The sequence below is a fragment of the Heliangelus exortis genome, chromosome 1 (assembly GCF_036169615.1).
Source record: "Heliangelus exortis chromosome 1, bHelExo1.hap1, whole genome shotgun sequence".
Lineage (NCBI taxonomy): Eukaryota > Metazoa > Chordata > Aves > Apodiformes > Trochilidae > Heliangelus > Heliangelus exortis.
In genome coordinates, this window is record NC_092422.1 from 52,324,287 (window position 1) to 52,343,479 (window position 19,193).

At 41.4% G+C, this 19,193-nt stretch overlaps 1 protein-coding gene across 1 annotated transcript in view; it reads right to left on the reverse strand.

The window, feature by feature from the left end:
- The window catches only part of GGACT (gamma-glutamylamine cyclotransferase), a 28,158-nt gene extending 9,981 nt beyond the window's left edge, over window positions 1-18,177 (reverse strand). Inside the window, exon 1 of the mRNA XM_071742535.1 lies at window positions 18,091-18,177. The gene's annotated coding sequence lies outside the window, so the exon portion shown is untranslated. The remainder of the gene's footprint in view (window positions 1-18,090) is intronic.
- Between the last annotated feature and the right edge of the window lie 1,016 nt (window positions 18,178-19,193).

Here is a 19,193-nt window from a genome sequence, read left to right on the forward strand (position 1 = left end):
GTGATGATTTTTGCACCTTTGGTATTGATGCCTGAACTGTTATACCTATACAAAAGGAAAATAAAAAATAATACAAACAAAAAAAATGGAGCATTAAGTTTAAACCCCAGATTGCTGTTACAGGGAAAAGGTAGAAAACAATCTTTTGATAGGGCAGCTCTGATATGCCAGCCCTGCTGGCGGCACCATTTGAGGCAGTACAGTGAATTTGAAGTGGTTTCCATCATTGACATGCAGACCATAGCCTGGAGTTCCAAACCACCGACATCCTGAAGCTCAGGACACAGCCTGCAGCTTGGATGAGTTCCCCGCGAGGTCAGCACACTGATTTACATGCCAATACCCGGAGCAGTCAGTTCGCTGTTTTGGACCGAGGAGAGCATCCTAGCCTGCAAAACATGGCAAACACTTTGAGTACCTAGGCATGGGAACGTATTCTTCTACACTGAAAAGATGGTGAGAGAGAGAAGGGGAAAGGAGAAAAGACGAGGCCTGTGCAAGAGCGTGACGTGCCTATCCACATGGGAAGCGGGGGACGACTGCACAACGATGCTCTGTGAGGAGGGGAGAGGTGCCCAGGTCACGGCACAGCACCGTCCCCTCGTCCTTTGGTAATGCAACTGAGCCTGGAATGGGGATCTTAAATAAAACCCCATCAGTCAGCCACAGCAGCCTCCTGCCAGCCCGAGCTGGTGGCTCTGGAGGCCATCTTAGGCCTCTGCCCCAGCTAATGCAGAGGTGCCAGAGCAGGGCTGCTCTCATAGAATGGCTTAGGTTTGAAGGGACTTCAAGACTTAAGAGCTCATCTACTCCAATCTCCCTGCCATGGGCAGGGATGGCTCTCAACCAGACCAGGTTACTCAAACCCTCATCCAACCTGGCCTTGAACACCTCCAGGGAAGGGGCAGACACAACTTCTCTGGGCAGTCTGCTCCAGAGTCTCACTCCCCTCATTCTGGAGGGCTTCTTCCTAAGATTTAGTCTAAACCTGGTCTCCTTCAGTTTAAACCATTTTCCCTTGGCTTAGTGATGGACACCTTTATGACAAGTCCCTCTCCAGCCTTCATACAGGTTCCCTTCAAGTACTGGAAAGCAGCTACAAGGTCCACCCCAGAATTTTTTCTTCAGGCTGAACAACCCCAGCTCCCTCAGCCTCTCCTCAGAGCAGAGGTGCTCCAGACACACTTTCTGCCCAGGTGAGACCCAGCAGCACCTCTCAGGCTCTGCCACTGCCCAGGCAAGGTGGCAACTGGACATCCCAATGGAATATCAGGAGGCTGCTCCAAACGGCAGCTCCAGAGGAGGCAGCAAGACGGCTCCCCAGGATGAGGTGAGGTGCCCCAGCCTCGCAGCACTGTGCAGAAGGGTCTGTGCAGCAAAACAGTCCTCAAAACTTGCTAAAAACCAAACAAAAGCACAGATGTTCAGGGAACAAAATCTGCTCTGCTAAATGAATGAAACAGAAAATGCAGGTATAAACCTGGGAACAGTGTCATGTAACCATGCACTGTTTCTCCTCCAGAAACCATCAACTCACCCCAGCACGGACTAGCTACTGAAACACAAACCTCTGACCAACTTGGCAGAAACGATGCATTGGAAAAACAGAAAGACCCAACAGACTGGTTTTTTTCAGCCTGCAGTTCCTTGGGGAGCTACAGGCTGCTTTTAAGGGCCAAGAAAAGGTAATTTATACACATTTACAGCATCCTCATATACACACAAGGCCTTTCAACACAGGGCCATGCTTTGCTTGTAAAGTTAGTGGCCCACAGAAAAGGAGAGAGGAAGATTAAAACCAGCTGTACTGGAAGAACCACCAGATTTAAATGGAAACAATATTTTAAATATTCAACCAGGGAAGGTACAGGCAGGGGTAACAGCCAACACATTTGCTTGCAACCAGGGTCATACAAATTTTGTGAGGCTCCAAAGGAGTAGTGGATAATAAGGCATATCTATATCCCTAGAGGATACATTAATGTGAATGTTGTTTCATTTATACACATGCCATTAGGTAGCAGTGGAAAAAGAAGCCCTTCTTCACATTTGGAGGACCACAGCTGAGGTTACTAAGGGTGAGTAAAAGGAAAAGCGGAGTAAACATATAACAATAAAGGAGAATCTTAGAATCACTGATACTGTGCTTCAGCTCTGAAGCAAGTCAAACCACTGGTCTGGAGACAGACATTGAACAAACAGTGGAGAATGTAAAAAGATTAGAAAATTCCAACAGATTTCTTTCTGCAATACACAGAAATATTTTTCTTCCACTTTATTTAATTTATTTGGGTGAAGTTTTTTTTTACAGCTAAAAAACTGATGATGCTTTTGAGGAGAGAGTAGGGGTAGGGGTATGGGTTTGGTTGGTTGGCTTTGGGGTTTTTTGTTGGTGTTTTTTTTGCTTTGTTTTTTGTTTGGGTTTTTATATTGTTTTGTTTTTAAAGAAGGGAGACTTGTACCATCCTTTCAGTCTATGAATCAGATTTGTAGCAAAACAATATTTAACATGTGACATACAGGTAGCAGAATAGATCAGCTCAGGAGGCTCCCCAGGGAAGTGGTGGAGTCCCCATCCCTGGAGGTACTTGGACATGCAGATGTGGTGCTTAGGAACTTTGCAATGTTAACAGTTGGACTCTATGATCTTAAGGGTCTTTTCCAACCTAAATGATTCTGTTCTACTCTAATTCACTAAATGCAGTTACTTTATTTACCAAATTAATTAAATGCATACAAGTCTTACTTAGATAAGCTACACAGATAGCTTTATTTAATAAAAAGACAATTTTAAAGTGAATTTCAGCTTGCAGCTCAGTGCAAGTGAAACACTAAAATCCAGTCCATATCTCAGAAACAAATCTATTCCTATTCTCTAGTATAATAAAAGGGGGAAAAATTACAAACTGAAACAGCACGCTGAATCAGAACTGCAAAGGACCACAGACAGATGTATATAATTACTTCAGTCCCAACTGAGGCATATCAGTCCTGTTTAGAAAATAATACTGAGTTTACTATATAATATATAAAAAGTCACAGATCATAATGAAAAGAAAACTGAGTTATTTCAACTGTCCTGGTCTTTATTTTTGTTCTCCAAGAAACATTTGCAAAGTCCTGCAATGAAATCTGAAACATACTGCATCTCCTTCTTCATCAGCTGGGAGAGGATCCTTATCTGAAAGTAAATACACTTACTGGTCTGCTTTCTTCTACAGAGAAGAAATAAATACCTATTTTGGGGGCCTGTAAAAAAAAAAAGCCTGAAATGGTACTCAGCAAGGCACCAGACTAACTTCTTTCTGATCCATTACACAGACATACTGAGCAGAATCTCAAAAATCCTCCCAGCTTGGTATGTCCTAATTTGTTTGTTTGTGTCCTGTATTGATGTGTTGAATTAAATGTTTAATATCAGGTAAGGAGTGGTTTGGTCTCTGATGCAAAGGCAGGTTCAGTAATCTGATGCAAAATTTAACATGGGTATGTATTTACTGAAGAACAAGGAAAACCATCTACACAAGCCCTTAAATCTCCAGGAGCCAACAAGAGGCTCAGAGAAACACAGATGGAAGTAATTCCGTATCTCTGCTTAGACATAACATTTGCAATTGCAAAAAAGTTACTCTAGTTTTATGATGGCATGCAGGATCCTTGGAAGGAAGCCTTAATGAAAGGCATCTTAAATCACAGGTCTGGATGTAATAAGAAAACATTATATAAAATTCATCTGAATTATATAGATGCTTATATAAGATAGAATTATTTACAAATAAAATATTTATATAAATGAAAACAGCCTTATACATGCTGTGCAGCTTCTTTTCAGTGACCTTTGAGAAGGAATTTCTGTTACAAACTTGACAGTGGAAGAACAACAGAATCAAGTACTGGAAGTAAATGAGCAGGGGAATAATATGCAATGTGGTTCTGCATGCAAAAAGCCAGACCCATGTCATTAAAACAACCTCCTTTGACAAAGATAAAAATGGCTTTGGACTCAGATAAAATACTTTAATATGCAGTGAAAATATCTCCAGATAAACTCATAGGGAAGAATGGTATATGCATAAGGAGTTAGTAAAGGGAATACTGTAATGGTCTATATTAAAGTAAGGAGTAGTAAGCAAAGACAGAAGTTTCTGGTCATATTCCTCATGAACCAATGTTATTTATTAGTGGTCTTGCTACAGCAAGTAGCTGTGTGCCTACCACACCTGTACATGAGGAAATCTGAAAACCGGTTCATGCTGCAGATGGATCAGATGGCCTAAGAACTGTGAAGCTGAAATAAGATGAAATAAGCACCTCTTGCTTCTTTTTCTATAGTTACAGGTACCTGTATTTAATGATTTGAAGGTGGTGCTATGTGCTTAGAAGCTTCATGTTTTCTAGCGCCAGGGAATTTTGTGAAGGATTTTACTTCTACAGACCAAGTGGTTTCCGTCTGCAGTATGTTCCTGCATCAGGGCAGCATATAGAGGAGCTAAAAACCAGTATTCCAGGGATCTAAGTTTTCTAAGTTACTTTGGGTGCAGATCAGAGAAAACTCACATACCTTAAGGCATTCAGCTATCTAAGAGAGTGTCCAACTACATCTATCCCCCAATCCAGACTTTGTGTTGGGAAAGAGCCAAGGAGGGCAGACAAGGCAATATAAAATGTTCTGAATGCCTTCAGCGAGATCTTAAGATGTCACCAATTTAGGACCAGTGCAGATCCCAAGCAAAGGTGATTAAGCCTTAAGGATAAATTAGCATATCCTCCAACTAGCTTTAATATCTCCCCAAAAGAGGCTCCTCACACACCCTAAAGATGAGACAAAGCTATGTGAAAAGAGCATGGCTAAGCTGGCTACATCAGTAGTCAACAGAGCAGACTAAAGGGGATGGATTTTGGTGTGTGAAAAGGTGAAAAAGGGACAGTGAAACTAGTCCACCACCTATACCATGGGACATGAGGCAGAAATGACAATGGAAATTCGCTATTAATCCTTTCCTAAGGGTTTGCTCTACAAATGAGAAAGCCGTCAATATAGCTGCTGCGATGGGCTTTATTTCTCTACTTCATTGGGATCCCACCTTTCTAAATAGATCCCAGATACTCAGTAGTAGAGTATTCTCCAGTTCACTTCCTTATACTTTTCATTTTCCCATTTCAGTGCAGGATAAGTAGGACAGAAAGAGGAAGTCCCAAGACTTCTTTTTCCTTTAAGTAAAAATTTCTTCTTGCATTGGGATCAACAGACATTTTCACCAGACACATCCTCTCACCACAAACTGATTTATAAAGCCAACTTTCCTCCTAATTTATATTTAACACCACCATCTATAATTCAATTTTATGTCACAAGTAATGGGAAGAGGCTTCACTAAATACCAAGAAGTCATCAACACCACACTTTTAAAAACAGACTACTTCCATGACAGGTCTTGGCTCATAGCAGCTATGCCCTGGCAGTTTCAAGAAGCAGTTATAGGTGAACACTTGTACAGCCTCATGTCAGATGCATTTCACAGAGAAAAGCTGAAATATGAAGGAATGACTTACAGATTAACCAAATATAATGTTTTTTGGACAGATTTCGTTAACTGAAAATGTTAAAGATTGGCATTATCCATATAACATTAAACATGAAAAAAATTATACTAAATAGCACTTAGTCCAATTTGGCACTATAAAGTTACATTTCACCTCTTGAAAAACCAGCCACTGTCCTCCCAATGCCACTCCATCTGCCCAGCAGCCTCTGGTAACCCCCAGTCCCCAAATACAGGAACACATTATTCTTCTTAACACCAGGTGTCCCAGATTTGACAGACAGTATCTAAGGACATTTTGAAATCTAAATTAATTTTTACTCCTGCATTCTTTAAGCAAATAATAATGCTTCCTGATGCTAGTACTAACTAATCAAAAATTAAATAATATAATTAGGGTTCCACTAGTTATAAATCAAGAAATACTGTATTACTTCAAAGAAGAGCAACCATACAAGAACTCAGTTTTGTCTTTTTGATATAGCTTAAAAAGACAGGTGGTGAACAAATCACTTCTGACTTTCAACACATGAACATTTGTTTTAAAACCAGTATCTCAACTTCTTGTCAAATTACAAACCTTCACTAGCTCACTGGCTATCCCCAATAACTATCAATTAATAAAGGCATGCTTCTGAATACATAATACATTACATTTTTTACTTTCAACACCTGGTGTCACCAGAATAACGCCGTATATTTCTAAAATGCTCTGTCGTTGTGCGTGCCTAGATATTAGGGCAGTAACACTTCAAAGAATTGGAACTGTAGAAAATTATGGGAAGCAATGCACACAATTTTTTTGGTTAAATGATACATTATCAGTTAAAAGACAGTGACCAGTAATATAAAAATTAAACCCAAGGTGTCTAAAAGCCTTTATCCCTTAGTCAAGGCAAAAACCAGGTCTGAAGCAAAGTGAAAATTCTGCTGTAGCCCCATATTTTAAGCAAGTTAAGCCCTACAACTGCTTTACAAAAAGACTAACTGGTCACTTGTACACCAGAATTTAACTCATTTCAATTGATTTTTATAGTGGCTAATCATTACTTTTTGTCTAAGGCTATATTAATTGGTTATTATGATGGTTCTTCTGGGAATAGACAGAGGGGAGTGATTTTGATTGATTACCGTTTGGTGCTCCTCAGATTTCCAAGATACTAAAAAAAAAATTAAATATCAAAGATGTAATTAATCCCAGTCTCTTCTTCCTTCTACTCTGTCAGAAAGACAGAGATGATAAAAAAACTGACAAATTCATGGCAAATGCAGAAAGTCAGAATTGGTGACCCCATATTTAATTAAAATAATGAGAAAGTACATGTATTTATGTGCTTTAAACTTCAGATAATAGGCATATGAGAATGAAAGCTTTCTCAGCTTTTGATGCTTATTTCAAAATTAATCTGGAATTGACACCCAGTTAGATCCAATTGTTGTTAGACCAAAGTAGTGCTATGTTTTGGTTTTTTAATATAGCTTTCCAAATAAGTTAGTGAAAGCATCATCAGCATTCAAAAGAAGTCATAAGCTTGTTACAAAAGGAAGATTGGAAATACTGTATTATAACAAATGAATGCTTCTGAAACTTCCGAACATTTTGATTCTGGTTTGGAAGAAAACTATCAGAAAACCAAGGGATTTGGATGAGACACTCTCTTAGCTCTTTTCAAAAACAACAAAAAAACAACCAACCAACCAACCAAAAGAAAAAAAAACAAAAAACCAAAAAACCAAATCAAACAAAAATCTAAACCAAAAAAGGCAGTTTTATCCATATGCTCTGGCTGGAAATTAATGGTTAACTCATGGAGACTGCAAGGGACTGATTCTTTGGTCCAGTCATCTGATTCTTGCTACTTCAGGAGATTTCTAGATCCCACTCCCTGCTCTACATTATGCAATTACTTGATTTTGGAGGCTTTTTTTGCCAAACAGTCATAACCCTGTAAGAAGAGAATGAAATCTTGGATACCCAACAATTTCTGCTCCATACAGCACCTTCCAAATAGACTCAGAGATATAATCTTGCTAATACAACAATGAACACTCTCTGACCTCATGAATCTTGCATTGCTTCTGCACTGTGATTCACCTTCAAAAGGCTAAACAGGACCAAATGCTCCTAAGAGAGGTGGGGTTTGAGCTCTCCAGAGACAGAGCATAACATCTCATTTTTCAGCTTTCTAGGAGATGGCACGGTCAAAGACTGTTGCTAGTCCTGAAGCAGGCTTTGGTTGGATTTGGCACACACAAGGTATGTCTGGGTCAAAGACAGAGCAGTGCCTGCTCATCTTTGGCCACTAAAAGCACTGAAATATGGCAAATTACAAGAGCAACCTCGGACTGCACAACCACTGCCTCAAGAACAGCTGCACAGCTCTCTATCGTCCTTCTGAAGCTTCTGCTTCTCAGTAGAAAGCTATAAACATTTGTGCCATTCAGGGTTTCTGAGAAAGCCATCCTGGTTTACATATTGTACTTAAAGGCAGCTGTAAATCTGAATCTAAAAAACAAGCCTTCTCTTGGCTTTGTCTGTTTTTCTCCTCGAACACTGTTTTCAGATCACAAATATGAGACATCTTAATCACGAGTTGTTCTGAAATAATTGCTTTTTATTACACATTTTTAAAATATAAATGTTTTGTTTATAGGGATATGCCTTATTTGCTGTATTGATAGCAAGCTGGCGAGATAAATCACTTTAAAACATAATAATTGAAAAATCTATACCCTCATGCAGTTTTCTTCCAAGCTGTCAATGTGGCAACTGTAGACAAGATAGACTGCTATTTTTCTAGACATGTAGAAAACAATCTTGCAAACACATTTGTTTGTAGACTGTTTTTGGCATATGTGATCTCACTGGAGATTCACAGGTAAATTGTTACACATGCACATGATCCAGAGCAATGCCATAGGTTTTATCAAAAAGAAGAATGTAAGCTAATGTATGTTTCTTAGAAAGACAGTTCAATGATTATATTGTGGCAGCACAGAAATAACCAGACTTGAGATCCAACAGGAGATATCTAAACACTACATTTGTGCATGCTGTCAAGACTGCAGTTTTTACAGATCACAAAAGTACAAGATTACTGCACCGTTCTGCAGACCCTGCTTGAAATCAGGTTATGTCAACACTGAGGGTCAACCTCAAAAAAACAAAATAAAAATTAGAACATGTTAAATTAATGAACCTTGAGCTGAAAGGTCAGTTATAGGACTTTATTTTTAGGACTCTCAGACTTAGAGCAAAAAGTTCTTATATGAAAAAGAGTAATTATAATTAAGAAGATTCAAAACTGAAACGCATCACTGTGTCAATGAATAAACATTTCCTGTATCCATAATAAGGCTGTCATAATAATACACATCTGGTGAAGGCAGTTAAATTAGAGCCTGCTTGAGTTTTCAGCTAAAAAACAACAGTGAAATGGAACTTACAAATAAGATATATAGACTACAATTTGACAAATTAAAGAGATTAAATCATTGTTTTGCTATATGGAAATTAGGAAAAAAAAACCCCAAACCACTTCTCTACATTACTAAGTTCACCATATAGAAATTCAAATACACTTGATGCCACCCATTAATGTAGTAAACGGTCATTAAGCATACTTAATTAAAAGATATAACTACCAGCAGTAAAAGAACAGACTACATGAGCAGATGGATCCAGATATATTTTGACCTAAATTCCTTGGTGTTTCGACAAGATAAAGGTAAACATAAACAAGAATAGAAGGGAGAGGAAAAAACAGCCAGCCAGTTTATCTCATTAAAAAGCCCCATACTAGAATGATGAAATAACAGCAACAACCTCATTTCTATTTGCACCTCTTTTTCTGTACCTGTTTGTCTTCTCCAAGACTTTTTGTATCTGTTAAGAAAGTTCCCTGAAGCTTCACATGACTATATAATCAATCACATTACTGAGAAATCTTTTATGTCTGGAACCACAAGCATGAAATGAGACCCACTGCCTTAGGACAGGTTAATCAAAAGAAAGATATCATTATGTAAAATATAATTTAAATATCTCAAATGTTGATTTTCTTTTATGCTCATTCTCTCTTGAATTTGACTCATGTTAGAGATACCAGTCAAGAGAACAGACTAGAATCTACAGAGTCCACAGAAGGCAGTGATTCTTCTTTCTAAGCCCTTCATACCACCTTCCCCAAAGATACTCTTCCCTAGCAGACAAAGTTCATAAGCATATAACTTTGTGTTACTTTTCATGTTTGAAATGATGTTTGCATTTTTTTGCACAATTTGGCCAGTGGCTGGATTCATATTCTGAAAGTTCATAGCTGGTACATTTGATCTACATCACAGCAAGCACTGCAGCCTTGGAGCAGGTTAGTGGCTTGATGTGTAAAACGTGTACGTGTATGATAAGCTTCCTGCTGGAATTTATTTCCTATGTAACTTTTCAGCTAACACAAAATTAAGCCCGGGGCTCCACTCCATAAATTGTGTTGAAACATTTCTCTCAGTTATTTATACATTTTCCTAATATAGTGCAGGCTTACATCTGTACAATCCCAACTAAATTTAATTTAGTCATTTTTCTATGCCCACATCCCAGCACCATCCTTACCAAACAGTATCTCCATGCCTCACAGCTAACACAAGACAAAGCAGTACTTAAGAGTTGTGCCAAGTGATGCAGTTTTAAAGCACTGCTTCAAAGTAGAGGTTGCCACACTCCATATATGTGCTGTACTCCATTCTCTGTCACTGAAAATGCTATGCAACACTGAGCTTAGATTCTCACTTACTCATTTTACAGAAAACCTAAGTTTTGATGGCTTCACTAAAATACAACCTCAAAGTAAATTGATACCAACTGATCTACATACACTCTTGGACATATTTAAATGCTGACATTCACTCCAAGATTACATTTTCCACCTACTAATATCTAGTAGCCTTTCCCCCTCACTTTCCTAATCTCTATAGACTTTTCACACCTTCTTTAGAGTTCTTCCTTTGCTCAGAGTAAATTTGGGATTAAGTTATTCTTCAAGCCACAATCTCTCTTAAGCATCTGTGCAGGCCTGCAGTCAGGAGAACAAGGAAGCTTAATGCCTATATCCTTATCCTATCTTTAAATCCGAGACCATCACATCTCAGCTGACAACCATAGCACATATTTTTTTTTCTTCTTCATCTCTCATCTGATCATCTGCAACTTGCTATTGCTTAAAACTCTTTCCTTCAGTTGTTTCCAATTTTTTCACCCACATATTCTGATAACAGTTCATCTCTGAACAAGTCCTACTGCAAGCTCAAATCTGATCTCAATAATAAAAAAATCTGAAACTAGTAATTTTATCCTCAATTTGTCACTGTGGATGCTTACGTTATTAAACCCCTTCTCTAGCCTCCTACCATTTCCCCTCTTTTGCTACAAGATTTTCACAAAAGCCACAAAAGATTCAATTTTTTTTTCAGACTGAAGCACTAACAAGAACTTGTTGCCTCACCGTTAGAACAACGTCCTCTCAGTCCTGGTGAACTGGGCTGAGTAAATCCATACAAGAGAGCATACTCCAGCATTAATTCCCCACACTGCTAGTGTACAGCCCCATAGCACCTCAAGCACAGGAAATTCAAATAAGGGGTCAGAAGAATGTCATCACAGAAGGGAGGCAGGAGTGCAAACAGAAGGCTAGTGCTCAGCAGCACAGATATGGGCTGCATGGGGAAAAAGCAATTACACAGTGTCCAACAAGATAAAATTGGGGTGATCCCAAAGAAAGGGCCAATATCCCTTCACTGGACACCTTTAAAGAGGTTGACACAGAAATAGTTATTTTCTGGGCAACATCTTCCAATCTCATATCCAGGTTCGCAAACTACCTGAGCCTGCAAATTTGCTTTCTTGTGATATCAATTATTTTGTAATTTCTAGATCAGGAACTGGAACTAGAGATGTTAAATGCCTTAAACAGGTCCCTTCAATTTCCAAGTACACACTGTGTCCTACCAGAACCTGAAATGTTTTATTTTAGCATACACAGTGAATTGCAGCTCATGCCATTAGTTAAATTAGCTTCAAAGGGACAAAGTTAACAAAAGAATGAACAGTGTTAACTTAAAGAATAAATGAAAAGTTAAAGACAAGAAGATCACAACTTCAACTGGGACCCTTTATGTATTTTATGTATTTTGGCCTACCTACCATTTCCCTCTACATTCAAACAACCCATATTTTTTTCTAATGAAACTATTAGCTAATAAAATTCTTACATGGCCTTACTCTCGTATCACAACAAAGAATCTCCTGTTCCTCACTAGGTCTAAACATTATTCAAAACCATCACAATCACCATTCATCCAAAACAAGACCTTTATTTCTCACTCACTACTTCCAGTCTCACCTGTTTTGAAGAAAACTGGTTTATTTCTATTTTCCTTCTAGCTTGCAGTACTAGTGTATATGTGGACGGTGCCTCTCCTGAAGGGAAATGAGGTAACCTGTTACCTTTGATTTCTAGAGAAATTTACACATTCAGAGATCTGAGCAATAACAAAACTTTTTTACAGAACTTACAGTCGACAGAATCCATAAGCATAATTAAAATTACATGAGCCAACAGTGTGCCCAGGTAGCCAAGAAGGCCAATGGCATCCTGGCCTGGATCAGGAACAGTGTGGCCAGCAGGTCCAAAGAAGTGATTCTGCCCCTGTACTCAGTGCTGGTGAGGCCACACCTCGAGTCCTGTGTCCAGTTCTGGGCCCCTCAGTTCAGGAAGGAGATTGAGGTGCTGGAGCAGGTCCAGAGAAGAGCAAGGAGGCTGTGAAGGGATCCAGCACAAGTCCTGGGAGGAAGGGCTGAGGGAGCTGGGGGTGTTCAGCCTGGAGAAGAGGAGGCTCAGAGGAGACCTCATCACTCTCTACAACTCCCTGAAAGGAGGGGGTGGCCAGGGGGGGTTGGTCTCTTTTCCCAGGCAACTCTCAGCAAGACAAGAGGGCACGGTCTCAAGTTGTGCCAGGGGAGGTTTAGGTTGGACATTAGAAAGAATTTCTTTACTGAGAGGGTGATCAAGCATTGGAATGGGCTGCCCAGGGAAGTGGTGGATTCTCCATGCCTGGAGATATTTAAAAAGAGCCTGGATGTGGCACTCAGTGCCATGGTCTGGTAACTGCAGCGGTCGTGGATCAAGGGTTGGACTTGATGACCTCTGAGGTCCCTTCCAACCCAGCCAATTCTATGATACTGATTTTAGTGCTAAAATTCAGTGTCTGTACTGTTACCCATTTAATATGAAATTAAGCAACAAACACTTAGGTTCAATGTAAAAGAACCCAGAAAGAACCCTATTAGTACCTTCTACTACCAGGGGGCAGTAATCACTTGACTTTCATTTCCTAAAGTTCAGAATCAAGGCTGATCATTCAGGCTTCACCAGCTGATGTAAAGAGATGTGAACCAACCTCATGCTACCACATGCAACCACAAATGAAACTCACATTTCAAAATGAAACTCGCATTCTGTCATCTAAAGAGGCAGATGAAAGAGGGGGGCAGTAATGAGGTACAAACTCAAAATTCTTATCAGTACTGTGTGTCAGTAGAAAAAATAATTTAAAGTCCCATACACAAACTGGTCCACCTACCAGAAGGAAAAAGGTATTAAATGACATATTTCACTAGATTCGTAGACAGCGTTTAGTCCCTGTAATTCAGAAGGCAGCAGCAGAGGCACAGATTGGTACCCCAGATATGGATACAAGACAAAAACTATGTAACACTGAGTCCAGATGCGCAGCAAAAAATATTTAGGAGAAAAGAGAAGTCTACTATAACTATTACCATACCAAAACACCATTCAAATTGTCCCTGATACCGTTACCAGGAAGCAACAAAATGCCAACAAGTATTCCTGAGACTTGTGTAAAATATAAGTAATCAGTGAGAGCTTTAGAGCTGTCATAAGAAATGAACATCTGTGTCGCCTTCCTCACTAACAGGAAATCTAAAACCCTGTTTTGGAGAGCCAGTACTCAGCTAAAGGTGCAGTACAGCAGCCAAGATGATGCTGGCTGTGATCCATGTTTTCTCTGATGATTTTCTCAATGATTTACCTTAACTAATCCTTACCTTAAGAGTCACAAATACACTTTGCTGAACAAAAAAAGCAGCAAAGGTGGGAAGCACCCTGCATTGTGTTAACAGGAGCACAACCAGCAGATCAAGGAAAGGGATGATCTTCCTTTACTTGACACTCATTAGACCACATCTACAATACTGCATTCATTCTGGACCACCCAGTACAGGGCAAACATCGATGAACTGCAGTGAGTTCATAAGCTCATGGGGTGGGATCACTTGCTCTGTGGAAAGAAACTCAGGAAACTGGGCCTGTTCAACTTGAGAAGAGGTGGCTTTGGGATGACCTAACAGCAGTCTTCATACACCTATGAGGAAGTTATCTGGAACACACAGCCAGGCTCTCCACAGAGGTGCATGTGGGAGTTGGAGAACAACAGGTATAAACCAAAGTAAAAGAGAAGCCAACTTGTCTCAAGGAAAAAAAGGTTCTCATGATGAAGCCAATCATTGAGCCAAGCTGCTCAGAGGGGCCATGTAGTCCATATCCCTGAAGGTTTTCAGGACACATTGGATAAAGCCCTGAACAGCCTGGTCTGCCCACTTAGTGACCCAGCTTTGAGTAAGGAAGTTGGACTAAAGACTCCTGAGGTCCCTTCCAACCTGATTTATACTGAGATAAAAATTGTGGGACTGTTATCACAAAAGTTTTGGGACAAAATGAGCTGAGGGAAAGAAAATAAAGGAAAATATCTGGTATTATTTGGTAGCAAAAACATTTAAAATTCCAGTATTGTCCTGTGAATATAGCACTCTTGCACAGCTAGATCCTGGTACAGGTGGGATGATCTCCCTCACAGTTACAGTAACAACACACAGCACTGGAAAAAGGCAGGGCTTCAGGGAAGGGATGAGGAAAATCCATTCTACCTGGCCCCTCTTGGATGTCAGCAATATGATGGTAACTCTGGCTGTGAGTAAAGGACATGAGCAATTACAGTTAAAACAATGCAGAGATGGGTGATTATATGGGTAATTCCAAAGTAGAAGAGGTGTCTTGTAAGATAAAGAAATCAGGAGTGACAGTGATATTCAATATGCTTTCTCAAGCTATTAAGAGCAAATAGCTGATACACCTAAAGAAATCATAATGGCCAAAAATCTTAATGTAAACTGCATTCTTAAGGACTACTGTAATGGTAAATCATGAGAATGTTATATTATCCTGGAATATTCCATCCTTCTTCATTGTTAATTGGTTTTGGAAGTGAGGAAAAGAGTGGTGACATGGGCCATAAAATATAATTAAACTTCTGGAGAGAAACAGAGTAGAATTCTAAATAGCTACAGATTTTGATTTAAGAGCAGTAATTTACTACTGCTTGAATAGTTCTATTTTTAAGTAAGAATAAGGTATTACGCACTCTTTTGAGAGACAGAATGAGAAAAGTACATGACTACATCCACACACCTCTCTTGTCTCTTATTAAATTATCTATGTAATACTCACCCTTTCTGTCAGAATGCTGCAAAAAATATTTTGAAAGATGAGGAAAAGAAAGGTAGTATCAGCTCATATAGAAAATGCATCCTGTTGTAGCAGGTGTTCTCTGATGAAGCAGTTCATGTCACTTAAAAGTGTAACACAGCTTTCATATTCAATTCTACTTAAAGAGTTGTGATAGTTATTTGACCAGGTTCAAGTGCAAAGAGCATATGCTTTTAGAGCATGACAAATGTACAAGGTGACTTGAACAAGAAAAAAATAGAAGTACACTGCTCCCAAAAAGAGATGACTAAAAACTACAGTGAAACAAAGTGTATCTTTTTTCTACAAACAGGAAGTACTAACGCTGCTTATAATTCAACAGAAAAATAATTTGGCTAATCCATCAGAAGGTAAAGTACCTAGCAGCAGAAAGCAAATGCTAAACCACACCCCATTAATGTATTATTTCCTTATTTCACTGCATGACCCCCTCACAACTGCACCTATACTCCAAAATTCAAAACATAAATCAGGTAGTCACAGAACCTCAGTTCCCAAGGGTTCCCCTAGAAGAGTAAATGCAAGCACACTAACCAGCAGCAGTCAGACAAAGGATATTTTCAAGAGGAATATTTTTTTTTAAATAGGTAGTCATGAAAACATACAGACAGTCAGAGGAACGTTGGTTGGAAGAGCCTTTAGAGGTCACCTAGCCCTGCCTCTCCCTCAAAGCAGGGCTAAAGCCAACGCTAGACAACACTTTTTCAAGTGAAGAGGTTGTGCTCAGCCTAACAGTGGGTGGGAGAGACAGCAGGACATCTGGTACAAAACCAAGCCCAGTTTGTGCTCAGTAGTCTCTGAAGGCACCTAGCTTTCTGCATCAAAAATCGGCTAAGGAAAGCATGAACTGATAAAATGATCCTTTCTAAAGGAAAAAAAAAAAGCAGACACTGAAGTAAATGAAGCATTCCAAGCAGAATTTCTACCCTGAAATGATATGGGAAAATGATCAGCAAAAAACTCTGATCACACACAGTCACTAGAAGAAAAATTATAGGGACATAACAGCTATCAACAACATGGCATATTCTGTGTTCAAGTGCAACTTTTTTCGATATTCTAGTGGTCTCAAACTCGTGAACAAGCCCAAAGAAGCTTGCTTGCAAAGCTGATGAAAAACTCCACACCAGTTTGAAAAGTGAGGAACAAACAGGCTGCAGGAACTCAAGCAAAATCAAGTACAACACACATACTAAGTAGTTAATATTGGTCAGCTGGATCATCAAACTAGATGTGAATTTCAAAACATTCGCAATGCACTGAAAGTCCATTTTTTTTTTTTTTAGTTTAACATGTATAACCCATGTATAACCAGTTCCAGTTTTGAGACAGGAACAGGTACATCTGTTCTGATTATATTTTATTTACTGATGGCAATAAAATGCTGTAATATACTTAGGTAGCAAGATGAATTAGTTTGCCTATGACTTGGATAGCTACGAGGGACCACGGGCAGAAGATGGGCACTAGCTAAGGATGTAATCACTTCATAAACACAGTCTACATTTTTAAGCCTTTCCATACAAGAATGGAAAAGACAGAAATATGCACATTTTTTTCATTCAGAGGTGAAATTTAAAGCCCCTCTTAATGGCCTATGTCACACAGTAAACAATTTTAATTGTCAAGAAATTGCTTTTCCAGGTTGACTGTCTGCTTAAACTAGAGAGTATACAATGCAAATCCACTCTTCACAGTTCTACATGGAACAGCTTGGTCATGGAAATACAGTTCTGCCTCCGTACCTTAAGCTGTACATAAAAAGTTGCCACTTCGCTACTTTCAAAGCATGGCAAAAATTATAGAAGTATCAAATTAAGAAGCCTTGAAGCAAAAAATGAGGAAGTTAATTGTCTGGAGTTAACACAGAGCTAAACGAACCTTAACTCAAAAGCAAAAGGTAACTCTACCTTTTGCTTAACTAGCATTACTCTAAAATGGAAAAGGATGCAGGAAAAGCAGGAAATTAAAATGCAGTGAAACAAAAACCTTAAGAGGATTAAAAAAATAATAATAAAAAAACCGAATCGGGTCCAAGCAACGCAGGTAAGAAGTAAATGCTCTTAAGCATGATCCTGTAAGAATACAGGTGTGAACAACCACAACTTCTGTTCATCTGGGACACCTTAACAGTTTTCTTGCTGTTCTCCCTCTAGTTCAGACACTTAGATATTCTTCAGATCCACATCACTAATCCTTACAAGGTAAAGATATAGCTACTAAAATAAATATTTGGTTTATAACGTACACTTTCGTTTGGAGGATGCCCTGAACACCAGAGGCGCTCCCTGCCTTGGCCCATCGGCACTGTCTCCAGTCCAGAATCACTGACAGCCCTCCCGGAACCAGACTCTGTTACAGGACCCAGAGGCTCCCAGCAGCCCAGCGGCTCCCAGCACACCGGGGCACACACCGGGGCTCTTACCGGCCTGGCTAGCGGCGGGCACACGGGTGCCCGCGGGGGGAAGGCAGCGCGGCGGCACCCCTTGAGGGCGACCCTCAGCCCCGCGGCGGGGGGTCAGCTCCCGCAAGCCGCCGCCGTCCCCCAAGGGCTCACGGGGCCGCCTTCAGCGCTGGGAACCGGCAGCCAGAGGGTGCCGGCCGGTGCGGGGGGGCAGCCTCTCCGCCGGTACCAGCGGACCCCCCCGGCTGCAGAGCCTTTCCGCTGCCGCCCCTCCGCAGCGGTGCCTCAGCTGACCCCGCGGCCTCTGCCCGGGAGGCGCCAGCGCCGGGGAAACGCCGGGGCCCAACGGCCGCCGCCGCGAGGCCCGCCCCGCGCTGCCGCCACCGCTCCGCCGGGCGCTCATTGGCCGCGGCGGGGGCGCGCGGAGGGCACGGGCCACCGAAACCGCGCGCGGGGCCGCCGCGTCACGTGGCCCGGCCCCGCCCCGCTCTGCTCGGCCCCGCCAGCGGCCGCTCCCGGCACTCACTCGCCAGTTCTGCCGCTGCCTCCGCTCCCACCGGCGGCCGCCGCCTTCTGTCCGTCGCGGGGCGACTCTCCAGGGAGTAGGCGGCGGGGCGGGGCCGGGACGGCCGTAGGGCGGGCGAGGGCGGGGCCTCGGTGGGTTGCCGGGACCGACGACGGGGAGCCGCGGTTGTTGGCCTCCAGCCGCCCAGGGACGTGCTCGGCGGGCAGGCCGGCGGGCCCGGGCGGGGTGGGGGCGGAGTGCAGCCTTTGGCAGGCGTCCTGCGCTCCCCGGGCAGAGTCGCTCCCGAAAAACCGGCAACAGGGGAGGAAGAACCGACGGGGGCAGCCCCGGGGCTTCCGAGCCTGGGGGGCGGGCACAATAAACTTGGAGCCTGAAACAGAACATCGGGCAGCAAATTCAGCTTTTATAGAACTTCAGAAAGCAATGGCTATTATTAATTATTCATAGTTATATTTTATTATATAACAATTATTATTTTTTAAAATAGCACCGGTGTTGACTGCTCCTCAGAAGGGATTTTGGCTGCAGACAGAGTCTGAGGTCGAAGCCGAAGTTTTAAAACTCGGCCCGTGCCATCTTCCCTGTCTTCCCAGGCAGCTCCCGGCCCAGGAACTTGGCTCCTTAGGGATTGGGCCTGAGTTTTTTTATTGGCAAAGCACGCTCAGCCTCCACAGAGTAAAAAAACCCAAACCAAAACAAGGACACTGCAAGGAGAGGGATACATTGACAGGAGGAATTAGGGTGAGACCCTTTAGCGCTGCTCAGACGCGGAACAATTCCGCGCTTGTTTATCAGGAATGCACGAACGCCCTCCTCTATCCCGGTTATTTGGGACAGGGGGGAACGCTCCAGGTCCAGCCCCTCCTCCCGGATCGTATCTGGTACAGAGGAGTCCCTCTCCTCATTAGCACTCAGTAATTGTATTCCAGCTTTAAAGCCAGGCAAGATTAAAACTCGGGGTTTGAGGCCGTAGCTCGGCTTTTGTTTTTTTTTGGTTTTTTTTTTGTTTTAGAAACAGAATTAATCAGTGAGGTATTCCATCGTTTTCCTCAAGTGCTGTTTTTTTCTTTTTTTCAGGCATATGGGTTCAGCATCGGTGCACT